Source organism: Dermacentor albipictus, chromosome 3 (assembly GCF_038994185.2).
Source record: "Dermacentor albipictus isolate Rhodes 1998 colony chromosome 3, USDA_Dalb.pri_finalv2, whole genome shotgun sequence".
NCBI classification, from domain to species: Eukaryota; Metazoa; Arthropoda; class Arachnida; order Ixodida; family Ixodidae; genus Dermacentor; species Dermacentor albipictus.
In genome coordinates, this window is record NC_091823.1 from 40067867 (window position 1) to 40092729 (window position 24863).

A 24863-nucleotide genomic window follows, 5' to 3' on the forward strand; every position below is an offset into this window, starting at 1 on the left:
AGTAATGTGATTTGACGGTTCTCATACTGTCGCCTCAAAGGGAATAATAGTTTTACGTGCCATCGACGGCCTTAAGCGACAGTGCCCAAAAAAGAAAAAAAAAATCGAATACCTTAAGCCTTCGACAATGGAGTTATGGCCACACCTGAAATAATTAATGGCTTCAGCTCGTCTAATACAGCTGAAACAGCTTTAAAGTTCCTTCTCGGATCACAGAGTTGCTGGAATGTTCACATGTGGTTAATTGCTAACGCATATTTTAGAGGGTTATATCAGTGTACGCGCGGTTTCTAAAAAGTGACTTTATCACACAGGTCAGAACGTAACAAACATGTGTTCATCAAAACTGAAAGCTGGGCGAGTTGGTGTGCTTCCATCTTAACGAAAAACCAGCGCGAAAAAGATGTAGTCGAGCAAAAATATTACAAACCCAGCCGCTGTCGCAGCTGACAGTGCCCTGACAGTGTCTGTGTTTGTTGACAGTGCCCGTGTCTCGTGAGACAAACACACGAGACAGCGCCCGTGTTTGTCGTATCTTTGTTCGTCTACGACTTCTTTGCAGTGGTTTTGTTTAAGATGAAACAAATGTTCTTGTGTACGAATTCTTTTTAGAAGGTGTTTCTGGGTTATGGTGAAATCATGCTTGCGAATCTACACAAGCGCACGCTATGAACGAGGACAAAAGAGAGACATAGTACAGGCACTTCAGACGACAATCACGTGACGAAATAAGGAGCGTGCGCTGAACTCACCGCTCATAAGCGAAAAGAGGTAGCTATAGTCATCTTCCAATCGTGTTTACCTCAAGGCGCTCATCTCTGCTGACAAATGTCCTTTGTTGTCACAAAACTAAGGAGACGGCGGAGGTGGCAGGCGCGTCACGTGGAGTGGGAGCTGCAGCAGCCCGCCCGCCACTCACGGCGCCTTCTCAGTGCAGCTATAGCTCGGTCCAACAATAAATGATCAGGAGAGAAAACCGTCGGAAAGTGATGCATTGACCCTACGTGTGGGAAGGCAGCGCCGCGTCTGAATCGGCGCTTTTCACGGACGACCGCCGCCATTGCTCAAGGCTGCCCGTCTATATAACCCACCCGCTGACTATCCGGGCAGCTCGAGCAAACGACGTAAGAAAAACGGCACTGCTGCTGCAAACTGGTTTTCCGTATGCCACGGGAACAAGAAGTTTGGCGAAGAGAGAAGAAAAGAAACTACACACACGCACAAAGTGAGAAAGAAAACGCCCGCCGAAAAGTTGTGCGAGCAGCGGATAATGTTATAACTGCGCGTCCTCCGGCCCCAATTCTTATCCTGCGCCTTATGGTTAGCAGTTTGTATATTTTTGTTTACGATGTTTACAGCGACGCTAAACACACACACCAACAAGACTGTAAAAGAGGACGTTCGAGATAAGGTTAAACAAGTTGCGGGTGTATAGTTGGTGACTGTCAGAGTTTCTGCTTGTTTCGTTAGCATTCATGGTTTTCAGACCGAAGTGACAAGTAGGCGTGCGCAGAACCTGATTTCGAGGAGTAAGCCATTCGTCCTTTTTAAGCTTGCTCACAGATTGCGTTTTGCGTGCGCGCGTGCGTGTGTGCATGTGTGTGTCTGTGTGGGTCTGCCATGCCCAAAAAGAACGGAAAAATATACCGAAAGAAAAACGTGCACCCCTTTCTTGAGGTCAGTGCCGTCCTTGTTTGCTCTCGCATATTTGGGGGCTGTGACCGCACCCCCCGAAGAAGCTGCGCGATTCTGAAAGCGTCCGTGGGATTAAGAACACGGGTCGCTCATGAATAAAACATCCGCCGCGGTTTCTTCTGTATACATGCGAGTCGCAGAAACAAAGAGCCCCGGCTGCGCCATCGAGTACGCTTAGCATTCGCGTTGAGTTCCGAAACAGCGCAAACTGTAGAGGTGCGTCATCCGGCTGGTTTCTGCGCAGTGACTTATAGTCCACAGCGTAAGCGTTGCGGGATGCAACGAGTTCGAGGAAATGCCGCCATAGCCGCGTTCGAGCAGATGCTGCTTTATTTGTTATTTAATGTCCCTTCCTTCAGAGAGATCAAGTTTGGCGGTTGAACGTCCCAACGATAAGCCTGCACTGCGTGAAAGGGGCTGTAGTGGAGGGCTCTGATTAATTTCGACGGTCCGGCGCCCTTCAATGGGCACACTTATACTCGGTGTCCGAACTATCATGCACCAAGATTTAAAGATATGCAAATAATACGTAGCTGGACAGAGCCAAGGTATATTGTTTGGCGTCGCTTGTAGACGCTCAGATTATATATTGCATTCCGCCTAATTACACAGTTAGTCCTAATTAGTTGATCAACTTCTCAAATATTATAATTAGACGAAAAGTGTCGGTGAGAAAATTGTAGAGAAACATGAGAAAGTCCCGACACAGCTTTGTGTTGCTCAATACGTGCCACATAAAAGTGTTTTTCCGAGCGTGAAAGCAGCCCGCGTACACATGCAAAACTGCCGCGCGACTGGCCGCTCGAGGCACTTCGCGTGTACTTGCGGCTTTCTTTCGCGTTCGGGAAAATAACATTTATATGTAGCCCGTATTGAGCAACACAAAGCTGCATGAAACTTAATAAGAGGTTGTGAAACTTAATAAGAGTTGTGAAACTTAATAAGAAGTACAAAATGAAGATTGTACAAGTCTACGCCCCTACATCCAGTCATGATGACCAGGAAGTCGAAAGCTTCTATGAAGACGTGGAATCGGCGATGGGTAGAGTGAAAACTAAATACACTATACTAATGGGCGACTTTAATGCCAAGGTAGGCAAGAAGCAGGCTGGAGACGAGGCAGTGGGGGAATATGGCATAGGCGCTAGGAATAGCAGGGGAGAGTTATTAGTAGAGTTTGCGGAACAGAATAATATGAGGATAATGAATACCTTCTTCCGCAAGCGGGATAGCCGAAAGTGGACGTGGAGGAGCCCGAACGGCGAGACTAGAAATGAAATAGACTTCATACTCTGCGCTAACCCTGGCATCATACAAGATGTGGACGTGCTCGGCAAAGTGCGCTGCAGTGACCACAGGATGGTAAGAACTCGAATTAGCCTAGACCTGAGGAGGGAACGGAAGAAACTAGTACATAAGAAGCCGATTAATGAGTTAGCGGTAAGAGGGAAAATAGAAGAATTCCAGATCAAGCTACAGAACAGGTATTCAGCTTTAACTCAGGAAGAGGACCTTAGTGTTGAAACAATGAACGACAATCTTGTGGGCATCATTAAGGAGTGTGCAATGGAAGTCGTTGGTAACTCCATTAGGCAGGATACCAGCAAACTATCGCAGGAGACGAAAGATCTGATCAAGAAACGCCAATGCATGAAAGCCTCTAACCCTACAGCTAGAATAGAACTGGCAGAACTTTCGAAGTTAATCAACAAGCGTAAGACAGCTGACATAAGGAAGTATAATATGGATAGAATTGAACATGCTCTCAGGAACGGAGGAAGCCTAAAAACAGTGAAGAAGAAACTAGGAATCGGCAAGAATCAGATGTATGCGTTAAGAGACAAAGCCGGCAATATCATTACTAATATGGATGAGATAGTTCAAGTGGCTGAGGAGTTCTATAGAGATTTATACAGTACCAGTGGCACCCACGACGATAATGGAAGGGAAAACAGTCTAGAGGAATTCGAAATCCCAACGGTAACGCCGGAAGAAGTAAAGAAAGCCTTGGGAGATATGCAAAGGGGGAAGGCAGCTGGGGAGGATCAGGTAACAGCAGATTTGTTGAAGGATGGTGGACAGATTGTTCTAGAGAAACTGGCCACCCTGTATACACAATGCCTCATAACCTCGAGCGTACCGGAGTCTTGGAAGAACGCTAACATAATCCTAATTCATAAGAAAGGAGACGTCAAAGACTTGAAAAATTATAGACCGATCAGCTTACTGTCCGTTGCCTACAAACTATTTACTAAGGTAATCGCAAATAGAATCAGGAACACCTTAGACTTCTGTCAAGCAAAGGACCAGGCAGGATTCCGTAAAGGCTACTCAACAATAGATCATATTCACACTATCAATCAGGTGATAGAGAAATGTGCGGAATATAACCAACCCTTATATATAGCTTTCATTGATTACGAGAAAGCGTTTGATTCTGTCGAAACCTCAGCAGTGATGGCGGCATTACGGAATCAGGGTGTAGACGAGCCGTATGTAAAAATACTGAAAGATATCTATAGTGGTTCCACAGCCACCGTAGTCCTCCATAAAACAAGCAACAAAATCCCAATAAAGAAAGGCGTCAGGCAGGGAGATACGATCTCTCCAATGCTATTCACAGCATGCTTACAGGAGGTATTCAGAGACCTGGATTGGGAAGAATTGGGGATAAAAGTAAATGGAGAGTACCTTAGTAACTTGCGATTCGCTGATGATATTGCCTTGCTTAGTAACTCAGGGGACCAATTGCAATGCATGCTCACTGACCTGGAGAGGCAAAGCAGAAGAGTGGGTCTAAAAATTAATCTGCAGAAAACTAAAGTAATGTTTAACAGTCTCGGAAGAGAACAGCAATTTACAATAGGCAGCGAGGCACTGGAAGTCGTAAGGGAATACACCTACTTGGGGCAGGTAGTGACGGCGGATCCGGATCATGAGCCGGAAATAATCAGGAGAATAAGAATGGGCTGGGGTGCGTTTGGCAGGCATTCTCAGATCATGAACAGCAGGTTGCCATTATCCCTCAAGAGAAAAGTATATAATAGCTGTGTCTTACCAGTACTCACCTACGGGGCAGAAACATGGAGGCTTACGAAAAGAGTTCTACTCAAATTGAGGGCGACGCAACGAGCTATGGAAAGAAGAATGATAGGTGTAACGTTAAGGGATAAGAAAAGAGCAGATTGGGTCAGGGAACAAACGCGAGTTAATGACATCTTAGTTGAAACCAAGAAAAAGAAATGGGCATGGGCAGGACATGTAATGAGGAGGGAAGATAACCGATGGTCATTAAGGGTTACGGACTGGATCCCAAGGGAAGGGAAGCGTAGCAGGGGGCGGCAGAAAGTTAGGCGGGCGGATGAGATTAAGAAGTTTGCAGGGACGGCGTGGCCACAATTAGTACATGACCGGGGTTGCTGGAGAAATATGGGAGAGGCCTTTGCCCTGCAGTGGGCGTAACCAGGCTGATGATGATGATGATGATGATGATAATATCTGAGAAATTGATTAACTAATTAAGAATAATTGTGTGATTAGGTGGAATTGAATAAATAATCTAAGTGTCTCGAAGCGACGGCAAACAACACTACTTTGGTTCATTCCTGCTACGTAGCATTTGCATATTTTTAAGTCTTGGTGCATGATAATTGGGACACCCTGTGTAAGTGCACGAATTAAAGCTATTCTAGTGTTACCAGTACTCACATATGGGGCAGAAACCTGGAGGCTTACGAGAAGGGTTCTGCTGAAATTGAGGACGACGCAACGAGCTATGGAAAGAAGAATGATGGGTGTAACGTTAAGGGATAAGAAAAGAGCAGTTTGGGTGAGGCAACAAACGCGGGTAAACGACATCTTAGTTGGAATCAAGAAAAAGAAATGGGCATGGGCCGGACATGTAATGAGGAGGGAAGATAACCCATGGTCACTAAGGGTTACGGACTGGATTCCAAGGGAAGGGAAGCGTAGCAGGGGGCGGCAGAAAGTTAGGTGGGCGGATGACATTAAGACGTTTGCAGGGACAACATGGCCACAATTAGTACATGACCGGGGTAGTTGGAGAAGTATGGGAGAGGCCTTTGCCCTGCAGTGGGCGTAACTAGGCTGATGCTGATGATGATGGTGAGCATAGAACACCACCTTCCCCCCCTCCCCCCCCCCCTTCGCCGTCACCTCCGCTTTGTTGTCATGGTCGCTTTTTGTTGGCTACAGCTATGCCTTGTCACTTGGTTAATATTACAGGGTAAAAAAAAGCATAAACATTGCGTTATAAATGATGCTCAAATACAATTAAAACTAGATTTAACGAATTCCGATTTTACGAAGTTCCCGACCTAACGAAGAAATTTCCATTCCTCGACAAGTACCCATAAGGTACAATGTTGTCATTAACCCGAATTAACGAATCGATCTTGCACTAAACCCGATTTAATGAAGCCTTTCCAGAAATAAATGAGCAAGAAAAGCTGCGATTTCTTTCTAATTTTGACGCAGACTGGATTTTCTTCGAGCCTGCGCTCTAATGCTATCGCGTTAAAACGTCTAGGCACCCTAGTCACGGCCCTAGCTGTATTTTGACAAAGCTGCGCACTACACCCAAGCATGGAACAACGGATTCAGCAGTCGCTAGCGTTCTTACGTACCAGATGGCACTAGGGGCGGCGGTAGTTGCGCCGCCTTTGTGTAGTTTCTACACGTGCAGGCGTAGGTTAGCAGCAAATATAATGCCGCGGTGTACCTTTTGGGTGTCGCTAGCTACGTTGCAACTTTATATTTCGAATGACCGAAAAATTCCTTACTCCATTTTCCGAACTTCCCGATTTAACGAAATAATTCGAGTGTGGTCATCACTTCGTTAACTCGAGCTTCAACTGTAGGTTAACAGAAGCACATGTAACGGTGCTGAGAGTGCCGCTGGACCATGCCGTCAGCTTTCCTAGTTTCTAAATTCTCAAGTTCCTAGTTGGCCTTCAACCGCGGAGCCGGTAAAACGCGACGTGATAAAACAAGAATTGCGGATTGCTGGCTAAAAAGAAAAATAAACGCGCAAAAACGTTGTCTATTCCAGCGAGGTATACGCAAGGTAGCCTTTATTTGATAAACATTGATAATTATGTTTCAAAAAGAAAGAACCCACGACTCCAACCCATGCTGCGTTGCTTGCTATGTTCCGTTTGACATTTGATACCGTTCACTCTGTTGCACGTCATCTACCCACCAAAACGGTTGTGGAAGTCCCTTTAACAGTTTGGCTGTATATAAAGAATAGAATAAAATTCTGCAGTTGACTGAGGACGAGATGGTAACGTCAGTGATACGAAGGCTGATCCCTATTGATGCATAATTAAATGTCTGGATTACATGCAGGCACGCCTGCGGGACCCCGATGTTTGCTAGAGCGGATATTTCAGAGTGGCAGGGATTCGGCCTTGTTCGTACGACATTTGCAAGGAATACTTAACGCACGCATATATGTTTTTTTCGTCAGTATATTATTTGCGCTTTTCCTTGCAAGCGGGTACGCGTTTCGTTATATGCGTCACGCTTTATACATGCAAATTTATATCCACTGACGTTGACCCTCGAACATGTATTAACCTCCCCCCCCCCTAGCCCCCGCTCGCTTCCCATTACCCACACACAGACTTAGTAAAGCGAAAAAAAATTAGCACGCTTGCCGGAGGATAACTTGGAGTCCTTGCCTCCGTTCACGGTTGTGTTCTGAGAAATATGTGGGTTCAGCTACAGTTTCTTTTCTTTCTTTAACTAAGCCATCGCTACGTGCGTTTGCTATCTTTGCAAATATTTGCCTGTCAAACGTATCTCTTCGGTGTCGCCTGTGAGCTCCCGACCTGCCGTCGTATCTCGGTTGCGCGTCGCCCTTTACCGGGATCAAGGTTTTGTTCGGAATGCATTGGCGAGTGTGTCGCGGCCGTGGTGCAAATCACAATAGCGCAAATCGCCACAAATAGCTCCCGGTTGACGATACGTTGCCGCTGTAGGCTGCCTACTCGCCTCTCTCGTATTTACTCGCTACAATGTTTCTGCTTCCTGCATCGTCCCTCCCCCTTACCCAATGAGTGTATAAATAACTAAAGCGCGAATTGAAGTAGAGGAGTAGAAAACGGGGGAAGTATTAGCGGTCAGTATCCACGCGATATTTACTGCCATGGTTGTCCAGGCTCTTTTTGATGGCGGATGCCGCCTACGGCTGGGTCATACAGGCTTGCCTTCGTTCCATCGTAGGAAACCCCAAATCCACAAGTTGCTTTGTCTATAGTAAGGAAATTATTACTTGGACGTGTGAGATGGCGAGGCTGACTAATACTGAGGAGTTAGTTAACTGGACGTCGTTTCGAACTGCTACGATCATATTAACAAATGAAGGTGTTTCGCGGATGAAACCAAACATATTTAATGTGAGGAGTGTCAGTTTAATTTTGACCGCTTGGTGTTCTCTAAGCTTCGACAAATATTCAACATTCAAAGGGCGGCTTTCTTTCTTTCTATCTATCTTTTCTGATCGGAGTGGGTTCGGCGAAAGCGTGCGTTAGCCATTGTGACAGCGAGTTTCTTTCGGCACGCATTTTCCGCAGCACCGCATATGTCGGGCTTAGCTAACAATACAATAAGTTTCTGCTGTAATCGAGATTCTGTAGCTGCTACGGCAACACGTACCCTCACTCAAACCAGCGCCTCCTGGAGAGCAGGCCTGGGCCCTCTGCTTTACGACATCACGTAACCTGGATTGAAATTTCCATTGCCAAGCCCGGAGTGACGAAAGCGGTGAGGTCAAATGCACCGCGGCTTACTCGGGAACGCCCTTATTAGATTCAATGGCAGTCGGGCAAAGAAGCATGACGTCACGGATTGAAGTGCACCGGCCTTGTGCTACCTATACGAGGCGTTGTCCAAGCGTATCAACGCACTCTCTTGCCCGCGAAGGGTTCATAACGCGAAGGATAGCTCAGCGGCGTTCATCCGGACATCAGTACTTTCGCATTCACATCTCATAAGAAGTCCTTAGGTGTCCTCGGGTCTTTTTGTTTATGTTTGTGAGATGGGGGCTGACCCTTTCGAGGGCCTATGTTCTAAGCATGATGCATTCGTTGTTTCATTCATCGCTTCATTTCGTAACACCTCTAAAAACACTAAGGAAGAAAATTATTTCACCTGTATAAGTAACTTACTCTTCGAGAATACTAGAAACACTCCTCTCACCGTAAGAAGAGGCTTGGTACGCCAGAAAAGACCCAATAAAGATAGGCGGGTGGCGCTGCCGCCTTTAAATTCCCGCACCAGCAAGCCCTGACGTCACACATTTTGCGGCGTCTTCTAGGACCTACTTAATTCTTTATCGATAAAGAAATGGACCGCATTGTGTTAAAAAAAAAGTCAAAAATGAAATGTTACAACTCTCGGCAACATTTACTTAGCCCAACGTGGCCCAAGTACGAAAACGTACTTTAAAATCTGTGACGTCGCTCTGACCTATACTGGTACCGGGGCTACGACGCGAACTTAAGAAAAAAAAAATGTAACCTTCATTTTCTCTTCCTATAATCAATCTGCTAACGTGAAATTAGCGAAGATATAGTTTTCAAAGAATACTTGATGAGTCTAAGCTGATTTAATGTTCCTCTTTGGTGTTCGTTTAACACTGACCAGGCCGTCCATTTTCTCAAATAGTAAATCATGCACCCCTCCATCCATCCACCCACCACAGGTCGTAAGTCTTCATGTTTCTGCGGGTGGAAAGTGCTGCGACGGCGCGACCCTCCAAGTGAGAGCGTTGTCCTCACAAGGTACGCACCTGAAGAGGAAGCTCTAGCTGAGGCCCAACTCCGACGCGGCCCATTCAAATACATGTAAAACGTAAAAACGTTTTTTGAGATAACTTCTGGACCTATTTTAATGAATTTTTTTGCATTTGAGAGAGAAAGTTAAATTCTAGTGACCGTTAGAAGCGGAATTTCGATTTAGGGCTTGAATTCTGACAAAAAAATTCAAATATTCGACCGTCTGAAAAAAAATAGAATCACGAAGTTTACAAATTCATAGCTCTGCATCAAGAATAAATATATCGCGGTTATGTAAACGGCATACATTAGATCATTCAAAGCGGACAAATTTGATATGTCATTTTATAGCTTACGTGAATTTCTTACGTTGGTTAAAAGGATTCTGCAAAAGCTGTCTTTCCATATTACTAAATTTTCTTATATTCATGTGTAACATATCAATTTTGTCCGCTTTACATGTACCTATTAGATGCAATTGTATTATAATTTTTTGTTGCTTAGTTACAGAGCTGTGAACTTGATAGCTTCGCTTTCGAAAATTTTCGATTTTTGACAATCTTTAATAAAACATTTACAACCTAACTCGAAAATTTGAAACCAACAGTCACTAGACTTCAAGTTTTTCATTTAAACGCAACAAACCTCGTCAAATTTGGTGGGTGGTGTCGAGAAAAACGAATTCTCCTTTTACATGTAATTAGATAGGAGCACCCGAGCTAACGCTTCCTCTTAAGACTCACACTTTGGTGTTGTATATGCTATTCAATATTTGACCTTCTTCAAGCACATTGACATTTGTGCGCAATCACAATACAGTGTAAGTGGTTTATTGGAACGCATAGGTGTATCTGCCAGACGGCATGTCACGCACTCGAAACTTGACCACAACGTCCAGCAAGCAATCACTCTTCAAAGTGCAGGTGGGGAAGCGTTCGTGAGAGAGTGGAATCTCTTGTCCGGTACTACGTGTCTGTTACCGACCAGTAATCTATAGAATTGGTCATTTAGTCTGGTTAGTCTTGCTGTCTTTCATATCTCGTTATCTTTCTCCCTCACCTGCATAGGTGGCAATGTTTATGAACGAGAATGCTGTCATTAATCTGAAGTATAAGCCAGAAACTGGAAGCGAACTTCTCTCTGCGAAGAAATTGTCGCAAATAGGACGAGGCTATACAGGCGTCCCCTTGTATTTTCTCTTGCAGTAATTACACCTGAGCCATTCCTTCATCCCTTTCACGAAACTGTCTTCGACGTTGCAGCTTTTCCGTAAGACTGGAATTCGACTTCAGTGGTGAGGAGGAGGAGGAATAAACTTTATTTGTGCACAGCAGATTTGAGACCTAGGCCTCTACCTAAATGACGGCCTCGAGCCCTTGGGCCCTGGCGGCATCTTCGGCCTGCTGGATTGCCTTGCGTTGGTCTTCCGGTGCACAGCTGAGCAACGCGGTCTCCCACTGCTCTCTGGTTTTAATTATTTTATTCTGTATGGGTGTACGAGGACAAGCCCATACCATGTGTTGTAGGTGCGCCCTTTCTTCTCAGAATCTACATCTATCCGTGTAAAGGTCCGGGTAGTAGCGGTGGTAGGCCACCGGGTTCGGATATGTATCTGTTTGTAAGAGGCGCCATGCCGTCGCTTGCCGTCTATTTAACGAGGAGTGTGCCGGGGGGAAATGGGCCCTTCCCAATTTATAGTGTTTGGTGATCTCGTTAAAGCTGGTCATCCGGTCTCTCTCCGTTCCCAGTATTTGTTGCGTGTCACCTGCTCGGCCTGTTAGTTCTCGAGCCAGGTTGTGCGCTATTTCGTTCCCGGGAAGGGAGGAGTGTGCGGGTGCCCATATAATGTGAATGTCGCGATCTTCACGAAAGTTGTTTAAAATTCTGAGTGCTTCCGGCGAGATTCTTCCTTTTGCATAGTTCTTGACTGCTGTCTTGCAGTCGCTTACTACGGTGTTGGCTTCCGTGGAGGCTATTGCCAGTGCTAAGGCAGCTTCCTCCGCCACCTCTGCCTTCCATGTTTTCACCGTCCCACTAACTCTGCAGTCACCCTCTAGACTCGTAGCAACTATCGACATACTCTGTCCATTTGCGTACTCCGCCGCGTCCACATAGACCACGTCCCTGGCATTACGGAATCTTTTGTGGAGAGCTCTCGCTCGTGCGTTTCTTCGATCTTGGTGAAACTCCGGGTGCATGTTTCTGGGGAGTGGGGGTATTGATAGATGTTCCCTTATTTTCCTTGGGATGTCTCTCCGCACTCCGTGCTGTGCTTCGTAGGTTATTCCGATGTCATCTAAGATGTGTCTCCCCGTCAAACTCTGCGTAAGCCTTTCATACTGCGCTACTCTATGTGCCTCAATAAGTTCGTCTAATGTATTGTGCACGCCGAGCGCCAAGAATTTCTCGTTTGACGTATTTGCCGGAAGTCCCAAGGCTTGCTTATAGGCCCTTCTAATAATGCAGTCTATCTTGGCTTTCTCCGCAGCGTAGAGCTTGAGGTAATGAGCCACATATACAATACGACTGATTACGAATGTTTCTATTAATCGGATGAGATTGTGCTCTTTCATGCCATAGTGCCTGTTGGATATCCGCTTTATTAGTCTGATTGTTTGTTGAACACTATTGTCAAGTAGTCTAATGGTTTCTCTGTTATGGCCGTTTTCGGATATGCGGAGTCCCAGTATTCTCAGGCTCTCCACTATCGGTATTGTGGTGCCTTCTACTGTGACCACAATGCCCGGCCTTTCCCTAATGCTTTTTCGACCCCGGCATGTGGGCCTATAGAGCAGAAGTTCTGATTTTTGCGAGGAGCATCTCAGTCCCTTGTCTTTGATGTAGTCTTCTACCGTGTTTACTGCGGTTTGAAGGATCTCTTCCACATGCCCATCGCTTCCACCCGCCACCCAAAGGGTGATGTCGTCCGCGTAGAGGCTGTGTCCGAGTCCTTCTATCTTTTCGAGTCTCGCAGGAAGACCAATCATTGCCACGTTGAATAGAAAGGGAGATAGGACTGAACCCTGCGGGGTACCCCTATTACCTAGCTTGAGTGCGTCCGATTTGGATTCTCCAATTGAAATCTTTGCGGTACGATCTGTCAAGAAGTCTTTGATGTACGCGTATGTTTTACGTCCTACATCCAGTTTTTGGAGATTTTGTAGTATGGCCTTGTGCGTGACGGTGTCAAAGGCCTTAGTTAGATCGAGACCTAGTATGGCCTTAGTGTCTAGACTTTTCTCACCCGCATCTATGATCTGATGTTTTAGTTTGAGCATAATATCCTGCGTCGATAACTTTGGTCGAAATCCAATCATGGTATGTGGGTAAAGTCCTCCATCATCCATGTATCTCGTGAGACGTGTGAGAACCACATGTTCCATGAGTTTACCGACGCAGGATGTCAGGGATATGGGCCTTAAGTTAGTCAGTTGTGGTGTCTTTCCAGTCTTTGGTATAAAAATAATTTGGGCTGATTTCCATTGACTTGGAATGCTGCCTTGCTCCCAGCAGTTATTCATGTAGTCCGTGAGAGCTCGGATGGATACATCGTCGAGGTTTCTAAGTGTTTTGTTACTTATCCCATCAGGTCCTGGTGCAGATTTCGAGTTGAGCCTGGTCAGTTCATATCTGACTTCTGCCTCCGTAATAGGGGTATCAAGATCTGGATTCTCGTTACCTAGGTAATCCGGAAGTACTTCTCTATCCGCATCTCCAACGTACATCTTTTGGAGCTCTCGGAAGAGCTCTTCTTCTGTGCCGTTGTAGCTGTGTATAACCTTCTGTAGATTGTGTCTTTGTATGGTTTTTGTACTTCCGGGGTCCAAGAGGCATCGGAGAATGTTCCAGGTCTTGGACATTCCTATCTGCCTTTCCATCAAGTCGCACGTGGCTTCCCACTTCTGTTGGGTTAACCTATTTGCATATATCTCGATTTCCTTGTTTAATTCCACAATTCTCTTCCTTAATTTCCGATTATGTTTTTGCTTTTTCCATCTTTTCAGCATGCTACCTTTCGCTTCCCACATGTGCAATAATCTGCTATCCATCTCCTCTATACCTGCCTCCTCTGGAACAGTTTTGGTAGCTCGTTTAATGTTTTCTTGCAGTTTCTCTGCCCATTTCTCTATGTCCGTTATAGTGTCTTCCGCATCATCTTGTCGGATTTTGCGGAAAGAGTCCCATTCTACTAGCTTCAGTTCTCTCCCCCTCTTTTTCCTTGGGCCTGCTTGTACCATTGTGACGACGATGTAGTGGTCACTACCTAAGCTTTCCTGCATGTTTGTCCATTGAGAAATTGCTACATTCTTCGTAAATGTGAGATCTGGTGTCGTGTCGTTGGTTACGCTGTTTCCTATTCTGGTTGGTGCCTGAGGGTCAGTTATGAGCGTTAGGCCTTCGTGCTGAGCGTCTGCCCACAGGCTTCGGCCCTTAATGTTCTCTATGCTGTATCCCCAAGCCGCGTGTGGCGCGTTAAAATCGCCGACCACGACTAGTGCCTGCTTGTGCGCTACGCTCAACACTTTGCGGAAGAGTGGGCCGAATTTGGGCTTGTGCCGGGGTGGACTATATATGTTCAGAATAAATAGACTTCCCTCTTCTTTACGGGAGGGGATTATTTCAATCAGGACGTGGTCTATGCCGCGCACACCGGTATCGTGCTCGACAGCCGAGAGGTTTCTGTGTATAAGCGTCGTGACGGTTGCCTTCTCGCCGGAAGCACTATACGATTTATACCCCGATAATTTTGCGATCCCCCCGGTTTCCTGCAGGGCGATGACATCTGGCGCCTCCTTACTTGTTATGAACTGCTGCAGGTTTCCTCGCTTGCGACGATACCCGCGGCAGTTCCATTGCCAAATCGCGTATTGGTTACGCGGCGCCATGTTGATTTATCTGTTCTTCCCCGGTGGCCTTGCTATTTTCTACCGCATTCGGCCTGCTATACGGCTTGCTTTTAACCGGTCCTGCGCCTGCTGGCCTAATATCCTTTGGTGTGCTTTCTAGTGCCGCTACTCTATTCTCTAATCCATCGAATCGTTGTTTAATCTCTACATACATGTTTGTGATTTGTTGCTGTAACCCATCGAACATTCCTTTAAACGTTCCCATAACCTCGCCGATTGCAAAGACGCTCTTTTCTTCAGCCGTTTCTTGCGCCCTCCTTTTGTGTGGTGGTGCTTCTCCGTTCGCTTGCGTGGGAACGGGCGTTGGAGCCCTACTCCGCGTCGACGTCGTACTGGCGGAGGGTGCGATGCCATTCTTTTCTTGCTGAAGCTTCGAGTTTTCTGCCCTAAGCTGCTTGATCTCATCTTTAAGCATTGCATTCTCTCGGGTAATCTGTTCTAACATGTTTCTAATCTGTGTCATTTCCTGTTCTAGGGCGGACCCTTTAACTTTAGGCGATTGAGTAGCAGTGCCGGAGACCGCGCTTGCCCAGCTCACCTGTGCTTTGCTCCCGTCTCCCCCTCGATTACTTCTCGAACCGGACCTCGACCTTGATCTCGTCCACGATCTGGTCCTGGACCTGGACCTGGAGCGTTGGCGACCGGCTTCCCCTGGCAGTCTCGGGAAGGAACCGGAGCGGTGTCTTCCATAGTTTTTCCTGCTTGTGTCTTCTCTGTCGGTTGAGGGCTGCTTGCTCGCTACAGTCTTAGGATTATTATTGTTGCTCCCTCTGTTTTCATTGTAGTTGTGGTAGTAGTAGTCTTCCTCTTCGGCCTCTTCTTCCCTCCTCCGTCGCTCCCAGCGGCGTCTCCTGACCAGGTACGGTATCTTGCTTGGCACTTCTTGTCTCCCGTGAGGTGGTCTTTGCCGCACAGTTGGCACTCCGCGTTGCAGTTGTGATCCTGCTGTGGATTCTTGCACCCACACCCCCGGAAAATCTTGTCTTCAGGGTTGGGGCACACGTCAGCCCTGTGCCCTGTTCTTCCGCATCCATAGCATATGTCGATGTGTTTTTTATACAAGGAGCATTGGATAAGCATCGCTCCATACCTCACATATCTTGGGACGTGAAAACCTTCAAATAAAACGATCACGTTGTCAGTGTTACCCATTCTCTTGGCGTGCAAGACTCCAGGATTGCGTGGCGTGACCAGACTGGTCACTATGTCCTCCGGACTCTCCTCCTGAGATATTCCTCTGATGAGACCCTTGGATGTATTATCAGGAGCTGCTCTGTAAGCACTTGCTTCAAATTCTTGTTCTCCAAGGCGTAGCTTATTGATAGCCCCATATTTCCTGGCTCGGTCCTCGGAAGGCGTGCTGAGCACCACTATATTTTGTTTGCTGTTTATGCATATGCTGTCTTCCTCCGCTGTCTCTCGGCCGACCCCGGCAGCGTTGCGCAGACAGTAGTAAATGCGATCCAGCTTGTAGTCTGATACCTTAAGTCCGCCACGTGGACGCACGATAACCCTGTAGTCTTCTTTTGGCAGGTTAGGCAGCCTACTTGCTTTGATGATTTGTCGCACCTTGCGTTCGTTCTTCCATTTGTTTCTATTTTTTGCTTCCCCGACGAAGGCTCTTTCCTACTGTTCGTGTCCCGCCAATCCGGCACCACCGCTGCATCGCTTCTTTGTGCCTCTTCTAACTTCGCACCAACCTGATTCTTTTCCGAACTCCTCCGGTTGCATTTCTTCGCCTCCCATGCTCACGACTTCCATTGGGGAGCAGGGCCTGGGTATCTCCGTCGGTAGGCCGAGCTCTCTCAGCCACCGCTGCGGCGGAGCCGTTCGAGGTGTCGAGGCGTTCTAGTTAGGTGTAGATCTACCGCCACGCGCAGCGAGAGGAAGGACCGATTGACGGCCGAAAAACGGGCCCACCTGGTAGGGAATGGCGTCCTTGGACTCCTTGGCACCTGTTCTTTTGAAGATCAATGGATTTCTTCACAAAATGCGATTTTCCGCCGAGAATCATAAGAAAATGCGGAGCTGACGCGATGTGCATTCGCACTCCACGGCTTCTTCTTCTTCTTCCTCTCACGCTCTCTTCAGTGGTGAAGCTTACATTTAGTAAAGCTAACCTGATTGTACTCATTAAAACGCCACCAAAACGTTATCAACGCTAACAAAAGTAACGGTTGCTTCGACACCGCTTGCGATATATTGCGTCTACAGCACGCGGTCGTTACTTCTGGGTTGCTGCTGCGTACCGTTTCTTCGTGAGTGCATGATATGCTGTGCGGCGTTTTTTCAAGCGTCTGCAACCTCTGCTTTTTTATTCGTCGCACTGCCAACTGCCTAATCAGTGCTTTGTTGAGTTTCAATTGAGCCAGTAGCTGCCTCCGATATGGGCTTGTCAATTTTCCCTTCGTTGACAAAAGCGGCCAAAGTCCACTTTATTTCCCCCCGTAGCCGGCGTTGGACATCCGCGTACGCTTGCCCTACGACATTGCAAGCGAGGGCTCCCTAACCAGAGATACGCGTTCGTTTGGTCAAGCACTTCTCTCACTTGCAGGACACCCCTGTCACAGCTGTTATTTATAACGTAGCACGCACGGCAATTGGCAGCAGTGAATCCACCAGCGGATGGCGTAGCAAACAGCTCACTCTGCCAAACTCAGCGCGAATGCGACATCGGGTTTTTGCCGCAGCGGCCGTTTCTATTGAATGACGGTCGAAGCGCACGACAGGTACTCGAAAGGATTTATGGGCGCGAGCCACTTTCTTCGTCCTTGCATTGGGATCGTCCGCGGAATACGGCGGTCACCTATAGTCACCGGACTCTGCGTACGGGTAAGTTTCCGACGAGGGCTCTCTTCCGAGGCACGGATAAAGCGATAGATGTTGCGTTATCCTCTCGGAACTTAAGACAGTGCTTCTTTTATCCCTAAGTCTACGCGCTAACTACGGCGTCTGCTTTCAAGAAATGTTAATAGCTTAACGACTGTTTGTGCCATTCTTTTTTTATTATTCGGCGAACTGCTTATTGCTGACTACGTGCAGTCACTCTACACTGGAAGTATAGGTGTCTCCCTATAGGAGAGAATTTGCACGTACGCGCGTCAGGTATATAACACTTTTCTGGAGAATCTCTGATTTCTTCTTCACTGGTGCCTGGACCATGGCTAACCGGGCAAGTTCACTGGCCTTGATTCCACAGAGCTCTTTTATACTAAGAAAGCTTTCGGGGCGCAATGACCGAGAACTGTAATTTTCCCTTCAGGTTTGCTTGTCGCAGCGGCCTCTTAATGGTTTACTGACCTTAGGCATTTCTTCTGCATTAAACATTCAGGTGATGCGTTTTGTTGCCGCATTCGTCATCCCCTTGTCAACGACATAGACTGAAATATTTAATAGGGGTCAGGGCGGTATTGAGTGTGCGCACGATCAAACGTCTAGCTTATGTTATTATGCCTTACGGGCGAAACTGTATATCCACATTTTTTTTCATTATTGTTTCATTTTGCTTGCACATATTTAGCCTACCACGTCCCAAAAGGCAACATAGCCCATAATATTAACCATTGCTATATGTACGCCTATGACAGTGAAAATTTTGGACGCACGTGCTTGCGCCATTGCGATTAGTAATTGATTCGCTTGCTGATTCATTGAGTAAGCAACGTAGTTTACCGGGGCCTGCCACGCAACGTGTCGGTTTGAATGATGCACACTTAAATACTGATTAGAACAGTGCGGCCATGCTTTCACTGTATCGTAGCAGCTGCTTGCGCGGGAACCTTTGCGGTGTTGCTGCTGTTTCGCTGATGTGGCGCAACGTTCACGTGTGCACGCGATGACGTCATTATTGGCTCGCATAACTTGAGTTTTGCAAAAACAGCGCCTTTTTGCTCCGAATTTATGATAATCAGGAAAGGGAACCCAGAAAGGCCAACATCGTGCTTGAGTTCTACTTTTATTTTGCTGTTAGGACTTTTATAGAAAGTTTAAAGCGCACAAAAGTTGATGTATTATGCACTACTCAAGGAAACACACTTATCTTATGAACATAACTTACGCGAAACTCGCGAATGTCGTGCCGACTGTAAATGCATAAGTAAATTTAGCTCGCTTTAAGCACCCCATCACATCCACTATATGAAGAGGTTCAATATCCGCGTTTGTAGCGAAGCTAAAGTTCTAAAGTTCTTTCTTGAAGAAAGAATAATTGCTAATAGCAGAAATAGTCACTTTAATGTTATTAGAACATTAAAATGCACTAAACCTTATACTGACATCAGTTTTGCGACTGCTTAATAAAAATTTCTGTATTTCACGTTTAAGGAATGAGTGACGCAGATGAAGCTTTGTTTTAGTCCTTATTTGCGTTAAATTAAGTGATTCGTCCCCACACTAGATTTACTGTCAGGACACGTGTGTAGTACATGCTGGAACACATGTGTAACGCCTCATAAAAGAGTCGCTAGACTCTTCGCTCTGCTGCGTCACAACATTTAAAACCGCCACAATAACAGCTAAATATCGCAAATATACCGGTGTTGATTTTATTGTGCGAAATAGAAACAAATATACGAGGCACATTCGCGAAGTATTGAATTTGCTGCCTTACCATCGGCTTCCAGCCTGCTAGTGAAAACAGCTAAAGCGCCCTGTCTAACTGAGTGTCTCCTGTCTTTACGCCACATGAATGCATGTTCTCTTTTCCTTTTTTATGTGAAGTTGTTATCGTGCCAAGGAAGCAGGCAAAAAGCCTGCAATCTGCTTATCACTTTCACTGCTCGAAATTATTTCGCTACGTTTTTTTCTTCTTTTCTTTCGCGATGTCACACATTTAAGTGCACAGTGTGCATAGAGAGAGAGAGAGAGAGAGAGAGAGAGAGAGAGGAAGGTGGGATATAAGGAAGGCAGGGATGTTAACCAGTCAAAAGTCCGGTTCCCTACCTTACGCTGGTGGAAGCTAGAAGGAGGAGAGAGAAGGGAAAGAGAGAGGGTATAGCGACGTACACGGACAGTACTTGAGTCAAAGCCGCTCGAACAAATAGATGTTCTCAGAAACCACAAAAGTATCTTCACTGCCTTCTCAGCCGTTAATCGGTGGGGACAACGTTACAGTACCGTTTGTTCGCTCAGAGGACGATCGTCTAGTTTACTCAATGTGTCGGACAAAGATTCTTTGCGCTTCAATTTGAGGACAGTGGCACAATAAGTGGCCAATGTTCTCGTTGCATCCGCAAACATCACATGCAGGACTATCAGCCACTCCAATAAATAAATAAATAATTAAATAAATAAATTACTGCTGTATAAGCTTTCGTGAAGGCAACTCTCAACCACAACCGACACAGAAGAGACACAGTGTGCAGAAATCCGAAATTAAGAAGGGTGCTGGCAGATGGAGTATCACATTGTGGTATAAGGCTATAAACAGGGATAAGGTACCTAAGAAAGGCTTGCCGACGTTTCGACAGAACGACATATCTCCAACGCTTCGATAGGAGGACCTACGAAGATAGGTACTGTATAGTACTATCTATAGAGTATAGGTACTCTATAGTACTAGTACTCTATAATAACACCTTTTCAGCTGTATGATTATTTAACGCGCACTTTTCGAGTTACAGAATGTCCCCTCAGCTCGAAGTATTTCATTAAAAAAGCTGATCTGTACTATAAGTACATTTTTTAATCTTACTATCTGCTCAGAAAGCTGCAGCATCAACTTAGTGCTTCTGAGAGCACTCGTTCTAAAGTGCATCTTTATAACGATAGTGCTTGCGTGTGTAGTACTTTCTTTGTGCTTTTCATTTCCTCTATTTGTCATGACACGTAATTAGGCTTCTCGCCTTACGCTACCTTTGTGTGTCGATGATACTGCACCCGTGCATGTCTCTGCTCTTAAACTTCATGGTGCTCTTTATAAGGACAATTCATATATTCCATCTCCCTGAAGCTATACGCGTTTTGAATGTTTTTTTTAACTTTCGCTCATCAAGGGTACATACCGTCATCTCATACACTGGTGACGACGCCTTCATGTCCCCTGTGGTGCCTGCAACAGTCTCAAGTGAATTTTACTGTTCCCGTAATTACAAAGAAGGCCAATCATCCATCACCAGGTCTGAAGCAACTGGCGCTCTTATTACTGCACCAGACATATCATGACCGCATTCATATATATATACCGACGGTTCGACATGAACTACTAGCTCAACTGCGGGCGTTCGTCGTTCCAGCTAAGCAGGTTACAGTTAAATTCAAATTGTCACAAATGACTACATCTACGTCGGTAGAAGTTGCAGCCCTCCATGCGACTATGACTTACGTCACCGCATAGCTGGCACAGAAATGGGTTACATTTTGCGACTCTAAAGTAGCTCTTCACAGTATCATGTCTGTATTACATCACAGAAGTTACGAGCAGATGATATCCGACATCAGGGAAATACACCACCATGCTCTTAAAACAGAGCTTAGCATAATCTTTCAGTGTATTCCTGCTCACTGTGGCATCGTCGGCAACGTCTTTGCCGACAGGGCTGCCCGGTCTGCCCACAAAGACACCCAGACACGTGCAATACCTTTGGTGAGGACGGCCACTGCCAGGGAACTCCATCTGCTTGAACGCAAGAACGTCACAAGCTTTCTTGTGTTCAAGTGCCTTCAATTGCCGATTGCATGAGCTAGACCCCACGCTGTGATTACAACTGCCATCTAGCCTTTCCCACGGCAAAACAACCTTGCTGTGCCGCTTGTGGCAGGGAGTGGTGTTCACAAACGCTTACTCCTATCCTATTTTCACGTAGTAGCGACGTTGAAGAGAGCAGCAAAACTGTAAATGGCGAAACTAGTGTTCTTGAGGGCATAGGTTCGCCCAGAAGGGCGACCCTGTGCCCTCAAAAACAGGCTACGCTCAAAGCACAGCAATAGCAGCGAACACAGTCGGCGATCGCCAAAAATGTCATCTGTGGGTCAAGTGCATCGGTTTTTGTACATTAGTCATCGAAGGTTCCAGAGCAATCGCTCGTGCCCGCGTGTCTTCCAGAAAGTTCTACAGCATTCGCGTCGCGCATACATGAAATCAGATTTCACAAGGTTCGGTGACAACAGATATCAGATAGAACCATCGATAACTTTCGAGAAACATCCGATAAGTGCAAGCGCGTCATGCGCTGTGTGATAAGATTTGTTAGGCGGTGAAACGCGGGCACCCGATAAAGATAAACAAGTGCACGTGTGAATACCCTCCTCCGCGTGACATCGCCGAGTAGATCGCCGCTACTCAGTGGAGGCCTCGACGACCGTCGAGAGACCCGTTTGAGAGGCCGCTTATAGTGTCCCTGTGTATCACCTCACGTGCACTCAGTGCTCACTCTTTCCCTCTTCTCTTTCTGTTCCCTTTTCCTTTGCCGCCCAATGTAGGGTAGCAAGCAGGGCGCTCGCCTGAGTGACCGCCCTGGCTTTCCTCTCCTTCTCTCTTTCTCTCTTGAAAGTTTTGGTAAATCAGTTCAGATATTTGTTACTATTGTGCCACTGTCGCGGGAAAAAAGAAAGCACTGGATGTGCCACATTCGAGGTACGATACATCTACTTCATATTCCTACACACCTAAACAACGTTTCCGAAATAATCACCAGCCCATTTCCGGTCGTCAACTCATTCGACGCATCTATGGGTAATGCTCACATTGAAGAATATTCTTAGTTCAAATGAAGATATAAGAAAGGTTCTTAAGCACCGTACAGGTGTTATGACTGTTTCGTTGCACTTGTGAATATAAGAAAACTCGGAATATAAATAACCATAAGACTTGAGAGGAACGTTTAGCTCAGGCTAAACGCTTTTCTGAGGTAACCACTGTGCCGATTTAATTGACTTAACAGTCACTAGGTAATTACTAGTGACTGTTGGAAGCGAAATTTCAATGTAGGGCTTTAAATGATTCTAATTGACGACCTTGAAGAATATAGAAGCGCGAATTTTACAAATGCGTAGCTCTTCACAAAGAACAGATATCGCAGTTCTGTAAACTGCATCTATTAGAGCGCCCAAACCGAACAAATTCGGTATGTGAGTTTATATCTTACGTGAATTTGTTGCATTGTTTATAAAGGGCACTATAATTTAAAACAATTACAATATGTTTTTATTTCAATCTCCTGACGTCATACTTGCGTAACCGCCGACGCAAGCATCGGGCGGTCACCTGCAGGGTTGTCTGCACAGACTAAACAAACGTTGTCCTCGTTCATAGGAGGTCACTTTTGTTTGCTTTCAAAACAAATAACATTGCCTACACTGAGCGGCTTGTCATATCTTATTGGCTGACAAGAGGCGAGGCGCACGCTCAGGTGGAGAGGGATACGCTGGGGCAGAGCTACTGCACTGAAAATCAAGAGGGCGGAGCCGGCGTCTTCGATTGGTCCGCTTTCCCTTAGCTTGCGGTGGCTAGTTGAAAGTCGCGGCGGCATGCAGCGGAAGCTTAAGAATGACGCTAAAGCGCATCCTCAGCAAAGAATAGTTGGCAGAACGAGGTTGTAAACGTGCCGAATGTGCTCGAAAAGGTTACACGGCCGCGCAAATAGTTTTATTATACGCAAATAAACCCATGCTCTACGGCAGGTGCGAGTAGCCAGTGCCTGAGCGATCAGCGGCAGCCATCTTTTATTCCATTCGGAACGGCGCAGCCTGCGGCTTTTCAGAAGAAAATTCAGTTTTGTTCGGCATATTCATGCATCTTTAAAGCGTATACACGTCACTTTCACGCGGTGGGTTTTTGCGGTTTTGTGACGTCGCGTGGCAGGCAGTTGAAGTTGATGCAGCCCGAAAACTTTTGACCAATAGCCGAGGGCTAATGAGGAAAAGGCATTGAATCAGAAATAACTATTTTTCTTTGTTCGATCAAATCATGCATAATCAATGTGTACACGTCATATCAGATGGAGAGTTATCGTGGTTTTCGTGACGTCGCATGATAGACAGGCGAACTGGGGGTGGTCTAAAAACGTTTTTGACCAATCGCGAAGGGTTGATTGAAGAATTGTAATAGCAAAGTTTGGAACAGTTTTACGACATTGCGCCCAAGGATTTCGCGATAGCTTTAGTCGCATATTTGTGGTTCATTTGCCATTCATGTATTATTTATAAGTTTTGACCGCTTTGGATGTACTGTTAGGTGCATTTTACAGAATTTTGATATATTTTTTGTATTGCAGGGTTACAAAGCTGTAAACATTTAATTTTGTTTCCTGAAAATTTGGCATTTTTGCTAATTTTTTATTAATAAAGTGGCAGTGGAAATAATATATTTCCAACCAACAGTCACTAGATTTTAACTTTTTCTTTTAAATGCAACAAACCTAATGACATATGGCGCAGCGGTTGCCGAGAAAAAACGATTTATCCTTTCCCATGTATTTAGGTTGAAGCCCCCGAGCTAAGCTTTCTTTTAAGAGGAAGCTTTAGCTCGGGCCCAACTCCGACGCGGCCTATTCAAATACATGTAAAACGCAAAAACACTTTTCCGAGATAACCCCTGGGCCGATTTTAATGAAATTTGTTGCATTTGAGAGAAAATGTTAAATTCTAGTGACTGTTGGAAGCGGAATTTCGATTTTCCGCCTGAATTTTATTAAAAGGATTTTCAAGTATTCTAAAGTTCTAAAATGTAGACGCATGAAGTTTATAAATTAATAGCTCTGCATCAAAAACAGATATCGCGGTTCTGTAAACGGCACCCATTAGATCATTCAAAGCGGACAAATTCTAGATGTCAATTTATATCTTACGTGAATTTGTTACGTTATGTACAAGGGTTCTACAAAAGCTGTATTTACATATTCATAAATTTTTAGTTTCATCTGTAACATATCAATTTTGTCCGTTTTACATGTACTATCAGATGCAATTCACAAAATTGTGATATCATTTTTGCTTGCTGAGTTAGAAAGTTGAAACCTAATAGTTTCGTTTTCTGAAAATTTTCGATTTTTGCCAATTTGTAATACAAAATTAACGATCTGAATCGAAAATTGGAAACCAACAGTCACTTTTATATGCAACAAAGGTCGTCAAATTCGGTACAGCGGTTGCCGAGTAAAACGAATTTTCCTTTTACAAGTGTTTAGATCATTTTTGCTTGTTGAGTTAGAGAGTTGTAAACTTAATAGTTTAGTTTTCTGAAAAGTTTCGATTTTTGCCAATTTGTAATACAATATTAATGATCTAAATCGAAAATTGGAAACCAACGGTCACTTTTAAATGCAACAAAGCTCGTCAAATTCGGTGCAGCGGTTGCCGAGAAAAACGAATTCTCCTTTTACATGTATTTAGATAGGAGCACCCGAGCTAAAGCTTCCTCTTAAAGAGGAGCACGACGAGAAATGGAGTTACATGGGAGCTCCTGACGTGGTCCTCAATTTAGGTTCACAGTGGACAATGGCTGGATGTCACACGAGCCTTC

General features: G+C 45.6%; 1 protein-coding gene across 6 annotated transcripts in view; it reads left to right on the forward strand.

The window, feature by feature from the left end:
• The window catches only part of LOC135902578 (sodium-dependent dopamine transporter-like), a 131059-nt gene that overhangs the window by 72262 nt on the left and 33934 nt on the right, over nt 1-24863 (forward strand). The gene's annotated exons all lie outside the window — the stretch shown is intronic.